Source organism: Engystomops pustulosus, chromosome 1 (genome assembly GCF_040894005.1).
Source record: "Engystomops pustulosus chromosome 1, aEngPut4.maternal, whole genome shotgun sequence".
Classification (NCBI taxonomy): domain Eukaryota; kingdom Metazoa; phylum Chordata; class Amphibia; order Anura; family Leptodactylidae; genus Engystomops; species Engystomops pustulosus.
In genome coordinates, this window is record NC_092411.1 from 181,199,279 (window position 1) to 181,221,477 (window position 22,199).

The following is a 22,199-nucleotide window of genomic DNA, read 5'->3' on the forward strand; positions in this document are numbered from 1 at the left end:
TCATGTATTGAAGATCTTGCGAAATCGGTATAATTAATAAGCTATACTGACCAATTCTTTTGTCATGCAAGTTTACTACCCTCTGCTTAGCTAAGCTAGCGGATATGCACTACTGATACGGCGTGCAATTGGGGAAGGCATTCCCTAGCGCAAAACTATGAACCCCCCCATTGAGGACTGTGCCCAGCCTAAAAAACAAGATGAGGACCAACAAATACAAAAGATGGGACCTCAGTGAGCTCCTAACTCACTGATTGGCTCATAAGATGGAGCCTACCTTTGTTGGATTGGCAATTGCGATCAGGGCACTTTCCTAACACATAACAGTGGAAATCTATAAAGGGCGCCGCATTATAGCCCCAATACCCCTGAGGACGGCTTGCCATGTGGCGAAACCTTCCGGGGGGGGGGGGGGCTGCATTGTTAGTTTTTAGCTCGGCAGTGTTGTTGATACTTCTATTTAACTGGGAATAATGTGACAAAGTCAAAATTGTTGTGTAGTGAGCCAGTCAGTTTTACACAAATCAAATACACTAGCCTCAATCCTTCCTGCATATGCCCCATAAACTAAAGGGAGTTGGAAGGGAGGTTTCATCTGACTTCCAAGCCAATTTCTGAATAATCACTACCAGGCAGATAGAACACTATCTAGCTGGTTTCACACTAACACAGCTTAGTACAGCGATATGTTAAAGGAATCAGTGGCTAATTTATATTCTATACTTAAAAGTGGGGCTTGAGAAAGAGATATATATCCCCCATCCAGTGAAAACACGGGCAAGTTGTTTGGATTCCTCAAAAAGGAATTGTAACCCAACAATATAAAATTTAGCACTGACAACAAATGTGTAATAATTGATGCAGACTACACTACCCTGGATCCTTAACAAGCCAAAACCACTAAGTATAGTCAACCACTAACTGTTAAATTTTAAAAACACCGGAGGATAAATATATATCCATTTTAAATTAATAGAAGTTATATTTTAGTGACTAATGTGTATAGATGTCCCAATTGGAAGACTCCATTCTTTTCACACCATTTTGTATTCACTAAACCCAGTCACAGATTGGTCCAAATACAGAAACTATTTTCTTTTTCTGTTATAACTAAGATGTAACAAAGCTGAGAGTTTGTGTTTCATATGCAACTCATGTATCTCATCATCTCTGATCTGTCTCATCTCTCTTTTTCTATGAGTCAGATACTAGTGAATGTTCAGAAGCTAAATGACAGTGTAGATAACCCTTTACCCTGATCATCTAAGAACATTGTCAACACACAGCATCTCATAGCACTATAAGGATCATGAAGTGTTTGCTTTCAGAGCCTCCGCCCACACTGTAGAATCTTACACTGACCCTTGCTGATTTATAGGAGCTGAAACAGAAATAAAACTGTTTAAAAATATTAAATAAGGGGTTAAAAATTATCTTTATTGTTTAAACATCACTAAGTGATTAAAATTTGAGAACTTTCTTTCATGGGCAAACCCCTTTAAACAAATCTAAAATATCTTATGGTCATAAGTATTCTGTCATATTTAACTCACATGCTGTTCATTTCCTGATGCACCTTGGGTTGATCCTGCTCCTGTATTGGAGAACAGCGGACTGGACTTGATTAGGAAAGGCACACAGCTGTCAATATACGACTTTGCATCACAGTGCATGTCAAAGCACATGAGAATCATAGGGTCTAAGGAACTGCCCAAGGAGCTCAGATAAAAAATTGTGGCAAGGCACACATCTGGCAAAGTTTACAAAAGAATTTCGGCTATACTAAAGGTTTCTAAGAGCAGTGGCCTCCATTATCTTTAAATGGAAGAAGTTTGGGATGACCACAACTCTTCCTCCACCTGGCCATCCATCCAAACTAAGCAATCATGGGAGAAAAGCCTTGGTAAGAGAGGTAAAGAAGAACCTCAAAATTACTCCACATATGCAGCAGGGAGATGGGAGAAAGTTCCACAAAGTCAACTATCACTGTTGCCCTCCACCAATTGGAGATTTAAGCAGAGTGTGCCGAGGGAAGCCTCTCCTCAGTGTAAGACATATTAAATCCTGCATAAAGGTTTGCAAAAAAACACATGGAAGAATCACAGACTTTGAGCAAGAAGATGCTCTGGTCTGAAGTGACACAGTTTGAGTTTTAAGTGTTAATGTGGCAGTATTGGAGAAAACCAGACACTGCTCATTACCTGCCAAATACAATCCCAAACAGTCAAACATGGTGGTGGAAGCATCATGCTATAGGGGATATTTTTCAGATGCAGGGACAGAACTACTGGTTGCAATAGAAAGAAAGATGAATGCGGCCAAGTACAGAGATATCCTGGATGAAATCCTCTTCCAGAGTGCTCTGGACCTCAGACAGGGCCGAAGACAATGACCCTAAGCACGCACCTAAAATAACAAAGCAGTGGCTTCAGAACAACTCTGTGGCCATTCTTGATTGGCCCAGGCAGTGACCTGACTTAAACCCAATTAAGCTTTTCTGGATAGACTTGAAAATGGCCTCCACCAATGTTCACCATCCAACCTAAGGTAACTGGAGAGGATCAGCAAGAAAGAATGCAGAGGATCCCAGTGAGAAAAAAAATGTATGGCTTCATTCCCAAGACGATTTATGGCTGTACTAGCTCAAAAGGTGATTCCATTCAATACTGAGCAAAGGATCTGAAATTAGCAAAAATATCTATATTTAATTTTTTTTTTCTGTCAAGATGGTAGTCCAGAGTGCACATTAATAACAATTGGCTGAAATAATTTAAAGAATGGAAAATTGAAAAGGAGAGTGAATACTTTCCATACCCACTGTATAATAATTCCGGGAAAAAGCAGAATAGGTTTGGACCCGAGCCAAATAATTTGACAAAGCTACAGCAAAACCAATCTTGAATGATTCAAGCATTGTATAGCTTTAAATTTATACAAAGGAAAAGCTATGCAATTTGGAAGAATCTCAGTAAAACACTGCTACAACTAATAAAACATTATATTATCATCATAAGGGCGGCACGGTGGCTGAGTAAGGGCGGCACGGTGGCTGAGTGAGTAGCACATCTGCCTTGCAGCACTGGGGTCCTGGGTTCGAATCCCACCCAGGTCAACATCTGCAAAGAGTTTGTATGTTCTCTCCGTGTTTGCGTGGGTTTCCTCCGGGTACTCCGGTTTCCTCCCACACTTCAAAACATACTGTTAGGTTGTTTAGATTGTGAGCCCCTTGGGGACAGGGACCAATTTGACATGCTTTGTGCAGCGCTGCGTAATCTGTGTGCGCTATATAAAATAAAGAATTATTATTATTTATTATTATCATCATGATTCTTGTTTTAACAACTACTACGAAAACAGTCATTACCAATATATACACATTGTAGTATTTTATCATTAACCTTCATTCTTATTCATTATGAACTTCCCAACAGTTTAGGAGTGTGCAATAGTATTTTATAATAACTATCCCATCTGTTCAGAAACAATGAGCGTCTGATGCAAACCATTAAAGGAACAATTATAATTAAACACATTTGGTATGGTGTTACTCTGCCAGCATAATCATGGCAGGGAAAGAAGCCCAGCTTCCATCATGGAAAAGCATCTCAAAATTTTTACTTTGATGCCTTATTAAAGGTACTCTTTAGTAGGCATATTCTAAACTGTAGCCCCTTTCTTCTTCTTCTGACTCATCAAAAAGAATTATTAAACTTCAATGCACCTTGACCAGAAAACCTTTGAAGTTTTCAGATCTCAGACTTTCAGACATTCAGTTAGAATAAGAAATAATGTAGGTGTTTTCATAAATGCAGTGGTTCCTTCTAAAACAGCTAGAATGTCAAACACTGTATTTTGTTTAATCGTGACCAACACAAGGAACAGTATATTAGATATCACAAGAGAACTTGGATACCTTGGAGACAGTTCCTTTCTAAAAAGAACAGAGCAAGAAATATTCACCAGAGAGGGACTTTACTGTAGCTAGTATTGTAAAAGGGTGGTCAATAACCTTTAAAAATTGGATCAAATCAACCTTTTACCTAATACACTTATCCGTTTTGCTATCCTTTCGTAAATGGAGTAGGATTATAGGGTGCATATGTATCAGTTGCAACCAGGCCCTGGTGTCTGAAGCATCATTGGAAAATATGGACACTGTACATCATCATTGCAGCCTGGGACTACAGTAAAGCATCCAGAGAGCTTCACCAGAGGTCCCAGTGGGCAGAGCGGTCCATCTTTAACTTGGGTTTGTCTATAAGTCGGGTGTCCTTAAAGGGAACCTGCCACCAGAGACCTCATTTTCAATAAAGACAGGTTGCAGAAGCTTATTACACCTGCAGTGCAAATCTGCCTTTTCTAAGCATTTGCATTACAGTGTAATTGTGTGTTATAACTTACTCTTGCACCCTGACAAAATCCTGGGGCAGTCACAGGGGCTGGACTTTGGTTTGGATGCATTTCAAAAAAACAACATGTGACTTGTCCGTGTTACTCACTCCTCAGAGCTTGGCCCCCACCTTTGTACTCCTGTACAGCTCCACCTCCTGCTCCTTCTAAGAGGTTACAGCCTGGTCAGGCTGACATCAGTGGGGGAGAGAGGAGCTGTACAGGAGTACAAAGATGGAGGCAGCCTGCAGCTCAGACAAGTCATATGTTTTTTGAAATGCATCCAAACCAAAGCCCAGCCCCTGTGACTACCCCAGGATTTTGTCAGGGTGCAAGAGTAAGTTATAACACACAATTATATTGTAATGCAAATGCTTAGAAAAGGCAGAGAGGCATTTTGCACTGCAGGTGTGATGAGCTTTTACAAACTGTCTTTAGTGAAAATGAGGTCCCTGGTGACAGGTTCCCTTTAAGTAGGGGACCCCCTGTATTCACACGGATAGTCACCTTTTAATGCTGCTGGGTACCTATAGCTATAAACCAGTGGCAGATTTCCTTTAGATTGTGTGATCGAACAAACAATTTAGCAACATTCTCCATATAACACTAAAATAGCGAGGACTATCCAAAACCATCTCTAATATCAGCAACACGGTGCAGATAAACATTTACAACAAGGGTCAGCCTTGTCAGTATCAATTGTTAACCTTAATACGCAATACTAAAGTTATGTAAAAATGTACTGGGATTACCTTGTCACATCCAGAAAAGACAAAAATTGCCAGCTGTTCTAGCTTTCATTCCACTGCTCCTCTGTTCACATTACTTTGTCAGTCCCTGTTAACCAACAGCGAAATATAATAACAGTGTTATTAAACATAACATGTACTATAGTTGTTCAGCTAATGCTTTAGTATCCCATCTAACACATAATTGCAACTCATAAGAGCCTGTTGGAAAAGCTCTTAAGGGAGTGTACCTGCCAGGCCCTACCACAATTAACTATCATTGAATGGAGACAATCTGTCTATAATTATTATATACATTCATAAAATAACTAGATATAGCTGTTAATGACTCCTATTGTGATATCATATGAAAGAAGCCACATTACACAACGTAGCCCTATATATCCTGGTAAAAATGTACTAGCCGAGAGCACAACAGCAAATAGTTCAAGTTGCTGCACTTGTTATCATATCTTATACCCGTGTCCAGAAAAAGCACTCGGAAAATGCTCCCGTCTAAATAGCAGAATCTCAGGAAGTGAGCGGAGCCTTTGTAATACAATACCTACCCAGCTTCAAAGATATTCACACATTGCAAAATTACTTTAAAATGGCTTAATACAGACTACACCACATGAAAGCATTTTTTACTTATTGCTCAGAATACGAAAAAAAAAATGAAACAAAAGGGTCTTTGCATCTTCTTAGGTTGTTTTTATCATATGTTTGCCAAGAAAAAAAGTCCTCTGCATAGTAAAGATTTGGTGGCATGTGAAAACAATACTAGCAAGTATGTCAATAGACTGCTTCACTAGAATTGTGGGGAAAGTACTTAAGAGTTAACCAAGGATACAAAATGTATTGTCACTTGACGCCTACGCATGCCAATGATAATTACTTCACTGTAGTAAAATATCTTATAAGTCCCCAATGTCAAATAATTACAACCGACTCCCTAACCTAATGAAAATAGATTCAAAGTTAAATAATAGTAAAAAACCATGGTATAATAAAACTACCAGCAAAGCAGTTGTATGCAGACAGTTGGTTACAATACTGGACTGAGAAACAGTCTCCATTTTTGAACCATTGCAGTTTCTGTGAGAGGCTTTGATTGATCCACAAAACATATCCAGAACAGGTACAGGGAATAGGTAACATCATATCACCACGTTTTAAACGTGACCATGATTAACCCCTTCGCGCTGAGGCCCTTTTTCCTTTTTGGAATTAAATTTTTTATTCCCCACCTTCAAAAAATCTATAGCTTTTTTTATTTTTCCATGTAAAGAGCTGTAGACCAGAGGCTGTCATGGCAACCGATTGCCGCCCGGATGACGTCAGGGGGAGCGGCAATCGTATCGAAGAGGGGGCCAATGTGCCACCAGGATTTAAGTGCCTCCAGCAGCTTTGTTGGAGGCATTTACAGGGTTAACACCCGCGATCGGTGTCAGCACCGACAGTGGGTGTTTGCTGCAATATGCTCTCTCCATACGCCCTCAGCCGGCATGTGGTGTAATACTACGCTTGAAACGCATAGGTGATCCCTGTACCTGTGCTAGATAGGTTTTCAGGGAGTGTATGTTTTATGGAACAATTGGAATTTCTCAAATAAAGTCTGAAGATTAAACTTTTTAAATAACTGAAGCGTTTTGTTGTTGACTCAATTTGATATTTTGCCAATTCATATACCACAATGTACAGGTAGGTAGGCAGGTGGGTGGGTTAAACGCAACTCATTTCCATTTCCACACGTGGTCCAGTGAGATATCTGTGTGTTGCGTTCATAGGGATCCAGCATGAATACCCTGCCCCTCTTGCTTGCACATTAATTCATGGCAGTTCTTCAATCATTAGTCTAGCGCATCTGCCAAGGCTTCATTCACATTTTGTGCTAAATGTCTTTCTGCAAAAATATAAAACCTTGGTTTTATGCTATGGTTTTGTACAAAGATGACATTCCGACTTTCCGCAGCCAACCATTGACCTAAATGATCACATGCCGAGCATACTATCATCACTACAAAGGCCAAAGATCATTGTCCCATGAGGACAGACCGTATCATACAGGGTGCCATTAGATGCAGCATTTCAAAAGATATGCCTTCTTAAAAGTAGCCACACAGTTATACAGATAGTTCTACAGAATTAACATTGTCATGTAATTCTATATTTATAGTCTAAGGCATGGGTTCGTCAAATTTACTGATACAAACAATATCCAGTTACAACATATATCCTGCTCCATTCACTTCTATGGGACTTTCAGGACAGTTGTCCTGGATAGAGGATACATTTATTTAGTGAGGAAAAAAAAAAGCCTTTTAATAAAATACAATCTTCACTACAATCCTTAATTGTACTGTAACTTTATTACCGTTGTCAACAACTGAGCATATCCTTGATGCAGTTTCTTTTAACACAGTTCAGAATAGTCTCAAAAATAACATATTCCTTGCAAAAGATCATGGCAGAGATTCAATATAGAGCTGAAATATATTAAAGAAAATTTCTTTGGTCTCTTTCCTTCTTATTTTTATAAACATTTAACTTGTGTTTCACATTTGCTGTAAATTGACAAATCTAGTATCTTAAACGGATTGAAACTGTTAACAAGTGATCTTTTTGCCTTATAACAATCTCGTGAAACAAAAGAGGGTGTCTTAAGACCTAAAATATTTTCATCTGTTGTACAGGATCAGAAAAAAGGATCTGCTTTAATTGTAGCAGCAGCACTAAACTTGCCCACAAACTGACAGTACTGCAATATCTGACTTATTCCACAGATAAAAATGCTCATAAAAAAAAACAACCTTTCTAATCTTGCTCAACCCTGTCAAAGCATCTGTCTGACCCCTTAAATGGTTTGCCCATGAAAGAAAATGTTCTTATATTATAAGGGTACAGCTTTATATACACTTTAATTTAGCTTCTGAATATTGCACCAAGATCTAACACATAGAAAGAGATGAGGCAGAACAGAGATGATGAGAAGCATGAGATGCATAACAGCAGGAAGTCAGCGTCTGTCTGTGTGTGCCTGTCCTGGAAAGCAAGGGTGAGGGCTGGAGGCAGAGAGCAGACAAAAAAATATCTGTCATATCTGTGAAATGCTGCATTTTTGTTAATATCATTTAATAAGAGAATATGTTATTTTGTTATCCTGAGTACATTTAAGAAACTTGTTTTTGTGGGAATACCCCTTTAAGTATTTATGATACTGATGATCCAAATGTAAGATGGGACAATACTATGAAATCGGTGAATCGTACTCTGCACTGATCAGCTGTCTTGCTCCCCTCCTTGCTTAAGCACTTATACACTGGGTAAAGTCTGAGGCAAGGGTAACAGAGCAGCTGATCAGTGCAGGGTCCCACAATGCCCTAAGTTGATCCACTCAGCTTCTTCTGCCGGTGACAGAATTTTTTTTATATATTTCACTACCTGATTAATATGCTTAACAGTAAATTGAAGGTGTCCAACATACTTTCTGTATGAGATCCATAAAAGAGGTCACCTTTTTCAAACAAGCAGGTAACCTTAAAAAGGGAACATATCAGCAGAACTTAGCCTTACAATCCACTATCTGCTACCAGTATGTTGTAAAGCAGATAAATACCTTCCAGACCATGTTTCTTCTATGGTCCAGGGTGGTGGCATCATTTAGAAAATCAACAATGGATTGAGATGTAAAATGGTTGGATAAAGATAGGCAGAGAGTTTGAGCTATTAAGTCAATCTCTCTGTGCCTCAGAATGCCCCTCAGAATGTGCTCCAATGACATCACAAACCATATCTCCTAAATTATGGTGCCTAATGTCAATCACAGCATAGGGGTGAAATCGACTTCAGTACTAAAGTCTTCCAACAGACTTTATACAACCAAATTGGTTATTTCACTTCAAAGTTGACTTTCTGGTTGAAGCCACCACACTGGCCCAAGAAAGGAACATGATTTAGAAGATGCTTGATAACATACTAGTAGTGGTTTATTAGGTCAATTTCTGACGACAGGTTTCCTTTAATACAGTTCAGTTGTCCAGAAGAATTCCATCTTTAAATAATTACAATCAAGGTCGGACTGGGCCACCGGGGCCAGGGAAACCCCCGGTGGGCCCTGTATGCTTACAGCTCCACCACCTCAATATTATATGCCGAACACCGATGCAGTGCTTCAGGCATCTATCAATGTCAGTGAGTCTGTTCTCGGTCTGGACGGCTCCTGGAACGGAGAGCAGGCACAGACAGTGACCGCAGCAGTCACTGCACGGCCTCGGGAGTGCAGGGGATCAGAGAGCAGGCAGCACATGCTGGTGAAGAGTCTCATCTTCACACAACGCTGAGGCGTTGTGATAAACTGTGATAAAGTTACACCTCACTGCCTGAGTGCAGGGGAAGATTAGACACTTCTGGCTCTGCTCCAGCAGCCGGGCTAAAATATTCATGGCCCTGGAGCTGCTGAACAGAGGCTTTGGCCCAACCCCTGGTCCTGACAGGCATCTGCAGTCACCAATCAGAAGGGGACTGATGTTTCAGCACAGCCTGCCCTCAGCACGCCCCACCTAACCCTGCTGTGCGCGGTGGTGGGACCTCCATGAGGAAGAGAAAGCTGCAAACCTGTGTGGTGGCCTCCTGCACTGAGCACTAGATATGTACAGGAATCAAAGGGCACTACAGTTCACATTAGTAACTTGTTGTAGTTCTTTAGCCCACTCTAAATTTCTATAGCTTTACTTTAATCCCCTCTTTCCCATGCGCCTCCCTCCTCTGCAGATTTTCCAAATGTATATTTTTCTTAATTTAAACAAATATTTGAATAAAAAGCGATTCACAGAATGTCCAAAATGTTATGAATGTAAACGTCACCTTTCCCCGTAAAACTTATCTTGCCTATAAAAAAAAATAGGTGTTATAAAAAAAAAGGATTTTATATCACTATGATTGTAGGGGAATTGTCTTATTAAGAGCACAGTGAAACCCATAAAAAAATTACACTACCGTGTTTTATTTTCTTAATTCTACTGTATACAAATTGTTTTCCTGCTTCTCAGTACATGACAGAATAGAATATACTGACAGAAGTACAGGATAACTTACCCTAACTGCATTTTTTTTTCTGTCTATGTGTCATCAGTGTGTAATCAGTTTCTGAGCCATCAGTCGTTTGTGTGTGATCTGTGTCACATCCATTTTTGAGGATCCACAAAAACGTAAGGTTGGCAAATGCTGTAACAACCTCTAGAAGGTTCACACAATTATGTTAAATGTCCCTCATGTAGAATATTACTACAGACTTCTATGGGAATGCAAGTGTCAATGTAAAGGAAATCTACTGTCAAAATGCACCATGATAAAGCAGCGACACTTAGGCACACATTTGTGTGAATGTAGCCCAAATGGGCACACATCAGGGGCGATGGAGAGAAGAAGGGATGAGCGCTGCTCACCTCTCCCCTCTCCATAGAGAATAGAGCTGTACAGCTGTTCTTACAGCCAAAGTTAGAGCATGTTCTATTTTTTTTTTTGCCGCCACAGCTTGGAATGGTGAGCACACAACATGCTCACCAAACTCTGTCACCATAGACTACGGAGGGGATGTATATACAGCCAAAATTAGTGGCCATATAGGTCACCCATACGATTGTCTGAATGTAGCCTTAATCATAGATTCAGGCACCAAAACAAAGTGGTAATCTTCTGTTACTTGTTATTCGTGGCCTTGTTCCTTCTAAAACTATGTTTAAAATTATGCTAATGATTCAGAATTGCTCCTGGGGCGTTACCAAAGCCTTTCTGTGTTACAGTTCATGGGCTGTTACACTGTAACACCCTCCCTCTCTGCTCAAGCACTTTCTTCTCCCTCTGCCTCATGTAATCTCACTGCATCTCACTTTCGGCAAACAGAAGGAGGAAAAGTGCTCCTTCCCAATGTAACAGCCTTTGAATCTGCAGCACAGAGAGGCTCTGGTGATACCCTCAGAAGTCCTTTTAGCTCATTAGCAATTTTAAAAGTGGATTTTAGAAGGAAGGAGGCCATGGATAAGAAATATAAGAAGATACCACAGTCACGGTGCCTGGATCTATGAGTAATGTCCCTGGTTTATCAGGATGGATTTTACAAATTAGGGGAATATACAAATAAAATACTACACTACAGAGTAAAAACAGTCATATGGAACAATAGGAGTGAGGGCCCTGCTCACAAGAGCATACAGTCTATGAGGATGAGGAGGTGACACAAGAGCTTACAGTCGATGAGTATGAGGGGGGAACACAAGAGCTTACGTTCTGAGTTTTTATGGTAGATTTCCTTTTAGAGCAGCATAAAAGTTAGTAGAGCACCAATAACACATTTATGTCAAAGCTTTATTTTCAGGGGACTTTCATCTCTGTTTAATTACTTGTACCCTTCGTAATCGGAAATATTGAACAATACAGTAAAAGAGGCTCTTGTTTATGAATATTCTTAAACCGGGTGCCTGTTAGTTGAGAAACATGGCTTCCTTCTTACAACAAAACCATATTTGATCATGGTTTTTACAGGAATTGCTGCTCAGACATGTAGAAATAAATGGAGCTTGCTTGCAATACCAGGAACAACCTATGGTCAAGTTTGGCACGGTTATCGGAAAAAAAGTAGACATCCCCTTTATCCATCAAATGCCATGTTTGATGCCAAATTGCTAAATAGAAAAACTCACTTTGCAATACTGCTGTGACCAAGACAGTTATATTTGTAAGATGCCCTATAATTCACACGTCCATGTAGCAGTAGGTGGGCCCCCAGAATCAATTTCACTGGTGGGCCCTAGGACCCCCAGTCCGACCCTGATCATATTTATTATCAAATCTGCTTCGTAGGTAAAGGCTTGATCTGAATTGTCATTGCCTTGGGACGTTTGACTTTACTTTTTATCATAAATATACAAAAATACATGAACATCAGTATGGTATGAGGATGATCGCAGCAGATTATATATAAGTTCTTTCTCACCATTTACAGTTTTTGACCGCTTAATGTTTTTTTGTGCAATTCTATGCCATTTTAATGATACGGTTAAAGGATTAAAATGGTATGTCTCCAACAATGAGTGTTCTTACACCCACAAGCCATTTCCCTTCAAGACAGCAGTTTATGTTTTTTACATTAGTCTGAGGAAGGAAATAACTGTTCTCCTTTGAAGGAGAGTTGAGAACGGAGCACAAAAGACGTAAGAAGTAAAAGAAGAAACACAATATTTATGATATTAATAACTTATATCCCTTTATCTCTCTGTTCTCCGAGGTATGCAGTTATGTAGACACACAAGCAGGGACCGGCTGTAAGGGGGGGCTGGGGCTCAGGAATATAAACAAACAGTGAGCCATAAGCTAAGCCCCCCCAGAGCCGACACTTGCCTATTGCTTTGGAGAGTTCTAATGATATGTGACAACTAGAAGACAATCCCTCCTTAGGTCTCTGTGCACACACAGAACAAGACAAACAAACAAAAAACCCAAATACAGCAAAGCGGATAAACCAGGTCAGCAATAACAAAATCAAGAACCAAAGGGTAGTAAGATGTTCAAGCCACAATTCAGGTACCAGAAGAGAATCAGAATAACAAAAAAGTGTGAGTGTGAAAAGAGCCATACAGAATATTGACCCGCAGTCTATGGAGTGAGTGGTGAATACTTAAAGAGGATAGGCTTTGCCTCCAGGTGAACAGAGCAGGCAATCATAGGCACACATTTAACCCTTGCTAGGAAAAGGCAGAGTGCAGAGAGAGGGTGTGGCAGAAATAAGATCAGCCAGCAACTAGAGCCCAGTTCACACTTAAAGTGAATAACTTTAAAGCTCAACGTTTCCTTAACTACCGTAGACCGAACAAGACGGTAAAGCAGATAAGTACATGCCTACACTTATTACATTAACCAAGGATTTGATGTATGCAATGATTTAAAGGGGTTGTCCAGGATTTTAGAAAATTCCTTATATGTCTGGGGTGGGTATAAAAATAATAAACCACTGATACTTACCTCCTTTATTTTGCATGACTCTTTTACTGCTTTGATGCTCCAGGGCTAAGAACTAAACTAATTATGTGTTTTAGTTAATACAAGCATGATTTTTGCAGTTAGTATTCTTTTTTACCTGTTACATACCAATGAGTTGAATTGGAGTAAAACATTTATTATTATGGCCCGTTAAAAATTTATACAGAAACGGCAGCTATGTGACAATGCATCATCTGCCATAAGGACATGTAGTCTGTGCAGCCTCAGAGGTTCCACAAAGTCTCTAGTGATCAAAAATAACAGCTTGTATGAATAACAGAGATTGCTGACATCAAAACTAGTTCAATGATTATTCCAGTATTGTCAGGGAAGCTCCATGAAGATTTTACAAATATAACAACTTATCTGTCTTAGACACGGTATGACAAGTTATGACTCCTTCCCTCAACAATTCTGAAAGCTAGAAAAAAAATATATGAATGCCATGCACCATTTTTATGGCTGAAATACTAAGGTAAAAGTACACCAACCAAACACTGGCTTAAAGATACATGTCCGAGAAGTTAAACTACCTACAGATAGGATGTAAAATACCCAAGAAACACACATTGACATTCAGTCTTGAAAATATGATATATTCAATTTGAAACAATATTAGCAAACCTCAATGTACGGAATATGGATTGTAGCCATTACAAAAATTTTATTTAAAAGCCCACACATGCCCAGCCTTACCTCATTTGACATGGTGATGCGTCCAATCCCATGTTCCACAAAAAAATAAATTGAAAATCTAAAGCATTGAAATAAAAAATAAACAGTGACTCCCCCACCCAAAAAAAAAAATGTCCAAAATTCCCTAATTTTACTACTTAAAACAAATAAAATAGCAAAGAAATAAAATGAAGGTTTTGACAAGTACCTTCTACAGTAACACTTGCACATGTATATGCGCTGGGTGAACAGCATCCTATACAAGTCTTCCATTCATCCCAATGGCATCCTGGTGACAAGCAAACATATGAGAGGGCAGATCCACAGACCAGGGTTTCATTTAAGAAAAGCGTAATCTTTCCTAGGTTCTTTTTCCCAGAGGTTATGAAATCCCCAAATATATTGAGAAGTAAAAAGCAGCTCTTTGTTGCGTCAAAGACTCCACTGTGAGCTTGAAACACAGAACAGAGCAATGTTAGAAGGCTGAAGACAGTTCCTCAATGTAGTCTCTGCTGCTGCTGTTGCTGCATCATCTCTCAGGACTTGCTGGAGTCTGTCCTGCATCTCTTACTGAGCAGCTGTGATCTAAAGCTTCACATAGCAATCTTTCCTCTTGTCTATATTGATGCTATACACCAAACACAAGCACAGAACAGCGCATTCATAGACAGGAGTTACTTTGGAGGGAAAGAAATTCAGACCAACCCTCCTCTACGGAGACAGATGCAGAAAGGCTCATTGATTCTTTTTACCTTGGTGGTTCCATTCCACACAATATCTGCCTTTGTATCACAAGTTTATGTGCCATTAAAAAATAAACTTTTCATACGGTATTGACTTCTGCACACCACAAAACTCCAGCCTTGCTCGAATTTTAAAATGTTTAACCTCAGAACATATTCTGAAAGCTCCTTCACTATGCTTCTTGTCAGAATGTTGCTTAAATACATGCATTACCAAGCACTTTGGGACAGTGGAATGTTCAGCAGAGAAATTTTTTTTTTCTATGTTTGGACTGTTACATCTAGCAGAATTATTGTCAAATATTTTCCTTAATTTCTTTATGCTGTCAACTTTAAATGAGGTTACTTGTTTTAGCTTTCTGTGTTCGCGTTTTTTAAAAAATTTCTTCCCTTTCAAGAGGCAGATTATTTTTTTTTTTTTTTAAACTGTATCAGGGCTTAACTGCAAGACAAATTGTACTAGTAGCACCATGTAATATAATAGGCATTTAGTTCTAACTTCTAAGTGCAATAAAATTGATGAAAAAAGGCAGTTGTGTCACATGCATTGTTTTTATAGCTTTCACTGTGCAGTTCAAATGGCACATGTCCTTTAATCTTTGGTCAGTACAATTGTGGCGATACTAAATTTATATAGCTTATTTATATTTGCTTATGTTTAAAATTTAATCATTTGGGGAAAAAACCCTTTATTACATTTCCTTAATTCTTAAATTAAAACAACTGTAGCTTTTCAATGAACAAAGCCAAGTGTCATTTTTGCATATGAAAAAAGATTTAATTGATACTATTTTGGGATCTGTATGATGTTTGATCACTTTTTATTCAGATTTTATGGATGGCAAAAAGGATGAAAAATATTTTTGTTACATGGTTCACCATATGGAAAAAATTACAAATTCATTTTAAAAGATCAGGTATTTTGGGACATTAGGATACCGAACATGTTCATGATTTTGTTTGTTTCTAGGCCAGGTGATTTTTAGGAATTTTTAATTTTTTTTTACTACTTATTTAGGCTTTTTGGGTTTTAAGCACCCTAGGTGGTCCGAGCAGTTATTGCACTCAAAATACTAAAGTTTCAATTCATGACACGGCTCTTGTTCTGTGATTGCACAGGGTTATCAAATTATCAAATTTGCAAGTTATCACATTTTTTGGCTTTTTAGGGTTCAAGCACCCCATATGGTCCTATCACTTAAATTAATTCAATATACTAACATTTCTACTTGAGACCTGGCCTTTGCTCTGTGATCATACACACCATCAAGATATCACACGCAAGTTAATATTTGCTGGATCTGAATAGTTTCTTTTTAAATATTTTGCATACACATGCAGAAGCTGGTGTCCAATACATTTTTGCTAGACGATAAATCTGGTGACTGGACCGTACAAGGCAGTGGCAGAGACATTTGCAAAACTTGAGAACGAACACGTGGCCACTTAGTTAACTAGTGTTCTTTTTATGACTAATAGGGGAAACTGATTGTCATATGTATTAGCTGCACCAGTCATGAAGGTACTAGAGACATCTTGGCACAGGAGCAGCAGGAGATTAGTAAGAAGAGTAGTACTTTTTTTTTTACCAACCAATATCAACCATATCATGTAGACTGTAGACTGAATTTCATACAAACAAGTACTCACATTCAAGAATCAAATACTCTGATAATATATTGCAATTATATTATTAATAATTTTTCAAGATGAGAGGGGTGTCACCAAAAAAGGTGGGTGGATGACCTGGGTATCTCTGTCTCACAATGTATGGTTAAAACAGTACAGGTGCACTTAGTCTATATTTACATATTTGAACAAACCTTTTTTGGTAGATTATTTCTATGAATTGCTCTTCGTGGTTTATAAATGATTGAAAACTTTACAGAACCCCAACATACTCCATTATAAAATTAATGCAATGATACAGAGTTGTAAAGGGAGCCCAGATGAAGGGACAGTTTGCTGGGATACAATATGCCACACTGTATTTTCCATTGTTTTTGCCTCCACAATTTCTATGTTATAGACAATGACTAATAATCAGAGTGATTAATTGACATCATAGAAAAGAACATGTACGGCTAAAACAGCTCTAGAATGTGAGGACTTCAAAAAACGATAACATGTTCACACCCAAGTCAAGCACAGGGAGTAGTGTTGTGGAGTAGATTGATATTTCTCCAATAATAAAATAAACAAAAACTACACTTCATTAAATAAATCTATCAAGTAACTCTGGTCTAGTAATTTTACTTTAGCTAAAAGTTGAAAACTTAGAAAGGACCATAAAAGACTGCTTACTTCAAATAGGCAGCTGCTTTCCTTATGTGCTTGCTTTAGAGATTAACATATCAATTAGTAATACATTATAAGTAAATCAAATTATGGCACGTGAAGATAAAAAGAATGCAAATGTGACATTTATGCATCAATGTTGTGCAAGCATACTGATATCCGAAGGCAAAAATAATACTTTTGTTTTCAGAGGGGAAGTAATCTCTGTAAAACACATTTTATATATTTCCCAGCAGCATGAACCAAAAATCAATCTCTCAAGAGAAAAGTAATTAAAAACAAATCAAAAGCAAAAGAGACTCGTAAACCTGCTAAAATTAATATGTAATACTAAGCATTGCTCTTGGCAATATTACTCTGCATCTACAGTATGTAATGACATGATTTTGCAAATCAAAATTAACAGTTGTAAACAGAAACCTCACTCGCTGGTGACAATGATCATAGCCGTGCCACTTGTGCTCAGTTATTTTAGCTTAAAACTTTTTATTTTCTTCTATAATCTGAAGTTGATTTCCAATTGTGTGGCTCTATCAATTCAGAGTATAACATATTGATACTACATAAAGGACACCTGTCATCAGGTCTCTGTCACTATTTCTGTCACCACTACCCGTTGGAGCAGCTCACAAGGATCCCATCCCAGCCTTTATCTAGTTATTTCATACATTATTCATTGTAAAATCATCTATTTTTTTATTATGTAAATGAGGCTGGTCACATGTTCAGAGGCAGTGATGTCACCCCTGTTACCCCTCCCCTATCCTCCCCCTGCTCATGTCTGTGTGTAATGTATAGTGAAGCATAGTTAGTGTATCTGCTGACATGCTGCATCCTCCTAATACACAGAGACACAGACATCAGCTGCACAAGTACCTGATATGTTTTGTTATAACATGGCTGCAGCCTGGAGCCGTTTTATCTTTCACATACACACACATGCACACACAGGCTGCAGGAGGCGTGGCCAACAGCAAGCACATGGAGCAGCCATTACATTGAGCAGCTGTCAGTCATGCACTGGGGGTGTGGCTGTGCCTCCCACTCATGAATAAGCTGTCCTGGATTCCTGGAGGAATCTGAGGAAGCGCTAAGTCCTATCGCGAAACGCGTTATTCCAATTTTTAATTGTAAGAACCTGTTATTGTTTTATCGCCATTTATTTTAAATTAAAAAAAGCCTTTTTTAAGGAAAAGCTTCCGAGTAAGTCAGTGCCTGTCTCATGTCCCAAAACTTGAGAAGAACATCAACGCACCCCATTCGGATGCTTTCGAATACTGTGTACTGTTTACAGGAGAGTAAAAGCGGGACTGGGCAGCGGCTTAGAGGCATCAAAAGGAGTTGTGCCCTTGATGCACAACTCTCAGAGGTGAGTGGAATACCACAACACTGATAACCATATTATCAAGGGTAATACACCATAGGAGCGCTCTCTGTCTCCTCTTGTCTCTCCACCTCATTCCTATATCATGAATAAACTGGACAGCTTGAATATGCTAATGACTCATTGGACATTTCACAGGTCATTTGCATACAGCTTTAGGACCTCATTGCTTAGGTTTACAGGCATGTAGAGGGACAATAAAGGGATAGAGGCAATTATCTATAATGGCAGTTTATTATTCTCACTAATGGATGGTTGAGCAATCCATCTCTGGTACTCTTCGCATAGAATAGAGGGGAAGCTGCATGCCATTAAAGAAAATGGGACCCCACCCATCAAAGAGAATGGTACCCCACGTTCTCGTGCTCTGTGGAGGTGTCAGTCTACGAACCCTCACTGATCTGGTAGTTATCTCCTTGCTCTAAACTTGGAAAAACACCTTTTTTGACAACTAATATTTAGCTACACGGTGTAGCAAAGAAATCCTAAGAATCCTTGAAACTCAAAACATTTCTAAAAATACAAATTGCTATGTACAAAACCACCTTTAAAAGTGGTATCACATTTATTTAACCTTAAAATAATCATACATGATGCCTATTGTAAAACCAAGATGCCTTGAAGAGTGCTAGACTTTATTTTGGCAGTAACTGCGGGAACCCCTCCTAAATGTAATCATCCAAAACATATTAATTCATCAAGTTGAATACCTTTCTTCCTTATTTTTAGTGCTGGCTTACTAGAAGGTCATGCTTAAAGGGGAATTCCCACAAGTTTCTTATATGTACTCAGGATATCAACAGAAATATAGCATTTTACAGATCTAAGTCCAACCTGTCTCTATCAGTCCTGTTATACACAATTTCAGTTGCCTCTAGACACAACTCTAACTTCTGACTTCTTAGATTCCAGTGTCTCTCTGCTCTGTACCTGTAGCCATGCCCCCAGCACGGGACTGATTCTCTTCCTGCCAGCACATTGTGAGAAAAGCTGCAAACTACAAGGAGAGCAGAGATGCAGGGCAAGGGGGAGGCAGGCACATATCTGTGAGAATAGAGATGTAGCAGAGCTAAAAGTGTAACAGTGTAAAAGTCTGTCAGCCTCTGTAATAGGCATCTCATGGATCTCTGATCCTTCTCATCTCTGTCTATGTGTCAGTATCTTAGTACAATGTCAGTAGCCAGATAAAAGTGTATATAACCCTGTTTCTGCTTACAGAGTCGCCGCCCACAATAGGAGCTAAAACAGCAAAAAAAACTGAGTAAAAATGTAAAATAAGGGGTTAAAAGGACCTTATTGTGTTAATATCACTAGGGGATTGAGATGTGAGAATTTTCTTTTGTGGGAAAACCCCTTTAATTGGAGGAACCTCTGGAATCCATAATACTGAAACCTCAATAGAACACAGGATCCATCTCACTTTTTGCGGCCAAGAATGGCTAATATCAATTAGGATAAAAAAAACAACAATACTAGTTAAAAACTAGTCAATAAACAAAATCAATTTCACTATGGTGATAATGATCTCTTAGAACATTCTTGTCATTTTCTTTGTCCTATAATGAGATGAGCTTACTTTCAGAAATTTAATGCACTTGCTGCAACAAAATCCAATTAAATTTACTGCAAGCGACAAGTCTCATCCATACAAAACAAGCAAAATGTTTGCTTTACACTAATCATATGTTAAGAATTGTATTAATTCTATAATTGGACACTATTTAAAATTAATCTGTCATCTTCCTGGTCAATAAGCATAATGTGAGTCTTAAATGCAGAGAAATTTTCATTTTCATGCGAATATATGACATGGTATGTGTGATAATAATATTACTCCTCCACAGTTTGTTTGTTGGATATATATATATTTTTTTTTTTATTCTTTCTTTGTGTTGTTTCATTCTGCCTGTTATAAATCATTAGGCTCCATTTGTTTAAGATCAGCCAGGAAGGGGAGCCTCGCAGGGTGGTTATAAAACCCCAGGGAGTCTATGCTTGATCAGAGAAGCATGGTCTTCTAAGTGGTAAAATTAACACCTCTCGGCCAGAGTAGTCTAGTTAGTGGGGGATGAAAAGAAGCCAGAGACTGCACGTTTTTCCCTCCAAATTCAGACAAAGGGGAATATCATAGCTGTCCATAACTGGGACATAATTCATAATTATAGGTCCCAAGTTACACAGGACAGTTATGGGGTCTAGACACACTCCTGGTCCGAAAATCAGAACATTAGCTGCAATGGAAGGCAGTCAATAGCAGAACACCCCTGATATTAGGCTAAGACACCCCGAGTTTGGTATGGGGTTAATAGGAATAACATGCCCGTTTGGTTGGAAGCCATGGCACAATTGTGCCATCTCCCAATCAAAAGTTATGGGGTTCTGATAAAAACCCAGACCCAAAAAGTATCTCACTGATGGGAGGGGGATAGAAAAATCCCCCTCACAGTGACATCACAGCCAGGGGTGGTGGTCAAAAATCACCTGGGCTTAAATGAATGAAGCAGCCACATAGTAGTGTTCAGACTGAGTGACTCTATGACAATAGGAGGCTGGATCCATGCTTATGCCCTGTCCTCGGGCCAAAGAATTTCTTCCTATTCCACTAGCAAGAATTTTTTGTTTCTACTTCCATAACTGTTTGTAAGTATTGTATGTGTATTGTTTTAATCCTTTTTTCATTTTATCTGACAATTTAATTCTTTGAGTGTACTGCATTTTTATGTAAATTAAAACTTTTTAATAAGCCTCTGCTTGTAGCCTTAAAGAATCTGAATCTCTGAAGGGAATCACGTTACCAGAGGTCATTATTAGCATAGTCCATGTAGTAAGCGATTGCATGTTCTGTGTGAGTTTATAATTGTAATATCGTGTAAGTAGTGAGTGCATGTGCTGAGTTATCATCAGGGTGCATTGTCTGTGTGGTTGAGGTGCCTACGGCCTTCTTTGCATAAGTAATTCGTGGGTGGTGGCAGTGCGGATTGGCTGGGGCCGAAATTCTGTGGAGTAAATTTAGCGTAAGGACGCCATTTTGTGGAAGTGGGCGGAGCTTAAGGGCTAAATTCTGGGACTCCATAGAGTAGGTATCCCAGGTTGTGAACTCCGGTGAGTCGGGTTCGTGACAGTATGGCAATGAGAACAAGTTCTCCAAGTAGTTTTCCCAAACCAGAACCCTCACTCAGCCTAAATTAAAAGGGTTTAGATTCTTCTGTGAAATTGAGGATACCTCAAATCTCAGTCTTGGATTATCTAATGGAAGCCTGCAGGTTCCCTTAAAATGTATAAATTACACATCAGACAAGCTTTTTACCCTACATGTTCATGATATACAACAGAAAAGTATCTACATCAGTATAAATTCAGAATTCAGTAACAGTACCAAAAAAATACCGATACCAATTTTTTAAAAGTTTATATATGCAAGCTATGCTCTCACAACAAGTCACTACCACACAAGTAAGAAGTTCTCATGGACCTTGCATGAGAAAAGTGTAACTCATGGTATGTCTTACATGCTGTGAATACAAAGAGCTTTGACAAGTGTTTTTTTTAAAGGTTTCTCTGCTCGATATGTGATTTTTACAAATAACTTAATCAACCAAGTTTAACAAAAAATGTCACTTTCTTTACAAGAATGTGTAACCAGAGTGATCCACCTTCATCAAACTGCAGCACAAAAAAGATAAATTCTTCAGTCACATTCTATTCAGTTGGTTACATTCATGCAGATAAATAGAGCACGCCATGTTTGTCATGAGCTGTTCAGTCACTTTGGGAATGTAAATATATTGTAACATGTTTTTCAAGCTCAGACGGTATTTTTTGCTTTATACAAAACCAACTTATTGACCAACTTGTGTTGTATTCTATAGAAATCAATGTACAGTCTGCTAGTAAATACTTTCTGCTCCATATACAATATTTTGTGATTGGATATTCATATCTATT

At 38.7% G+C, this 22,199-nt stretch overlaps 1 protein-coding gene across 6 annotated transcripts in view; it reads right to left on the reverse strand.

The window, feature by feature from the left end:
- Positions 1-22,199, reverse strand: part of CSGALNACT1 (chondroitin sulfate N-acetylgalactosaminyltransferase 1) — a 216,997-nt gene that overhangs the window by 129,472 nt on the left and 65,326 nt on the right. For 3 of the 6 annotated variants that reach the window (XM_072114277.1, XM_072114260.1, XM_072114266.1), the window contains one exon: positions 5,142-5,226. The exons of 1 other annotated variant lie outside the window; for it this stretch is intronic. The gene's annotated coding sequence lies outside the window, so the exon portion shown is untranslated. Of the gene's footprint in view, positions 1-5,141; positions 5,227-13,850; positions 13,950-22,199 lie in introns of those variants that run through there. 2 more of the 6 variants (XM_072114276.1, XM_072114284.1) reach the window with 2 other exon arrangements.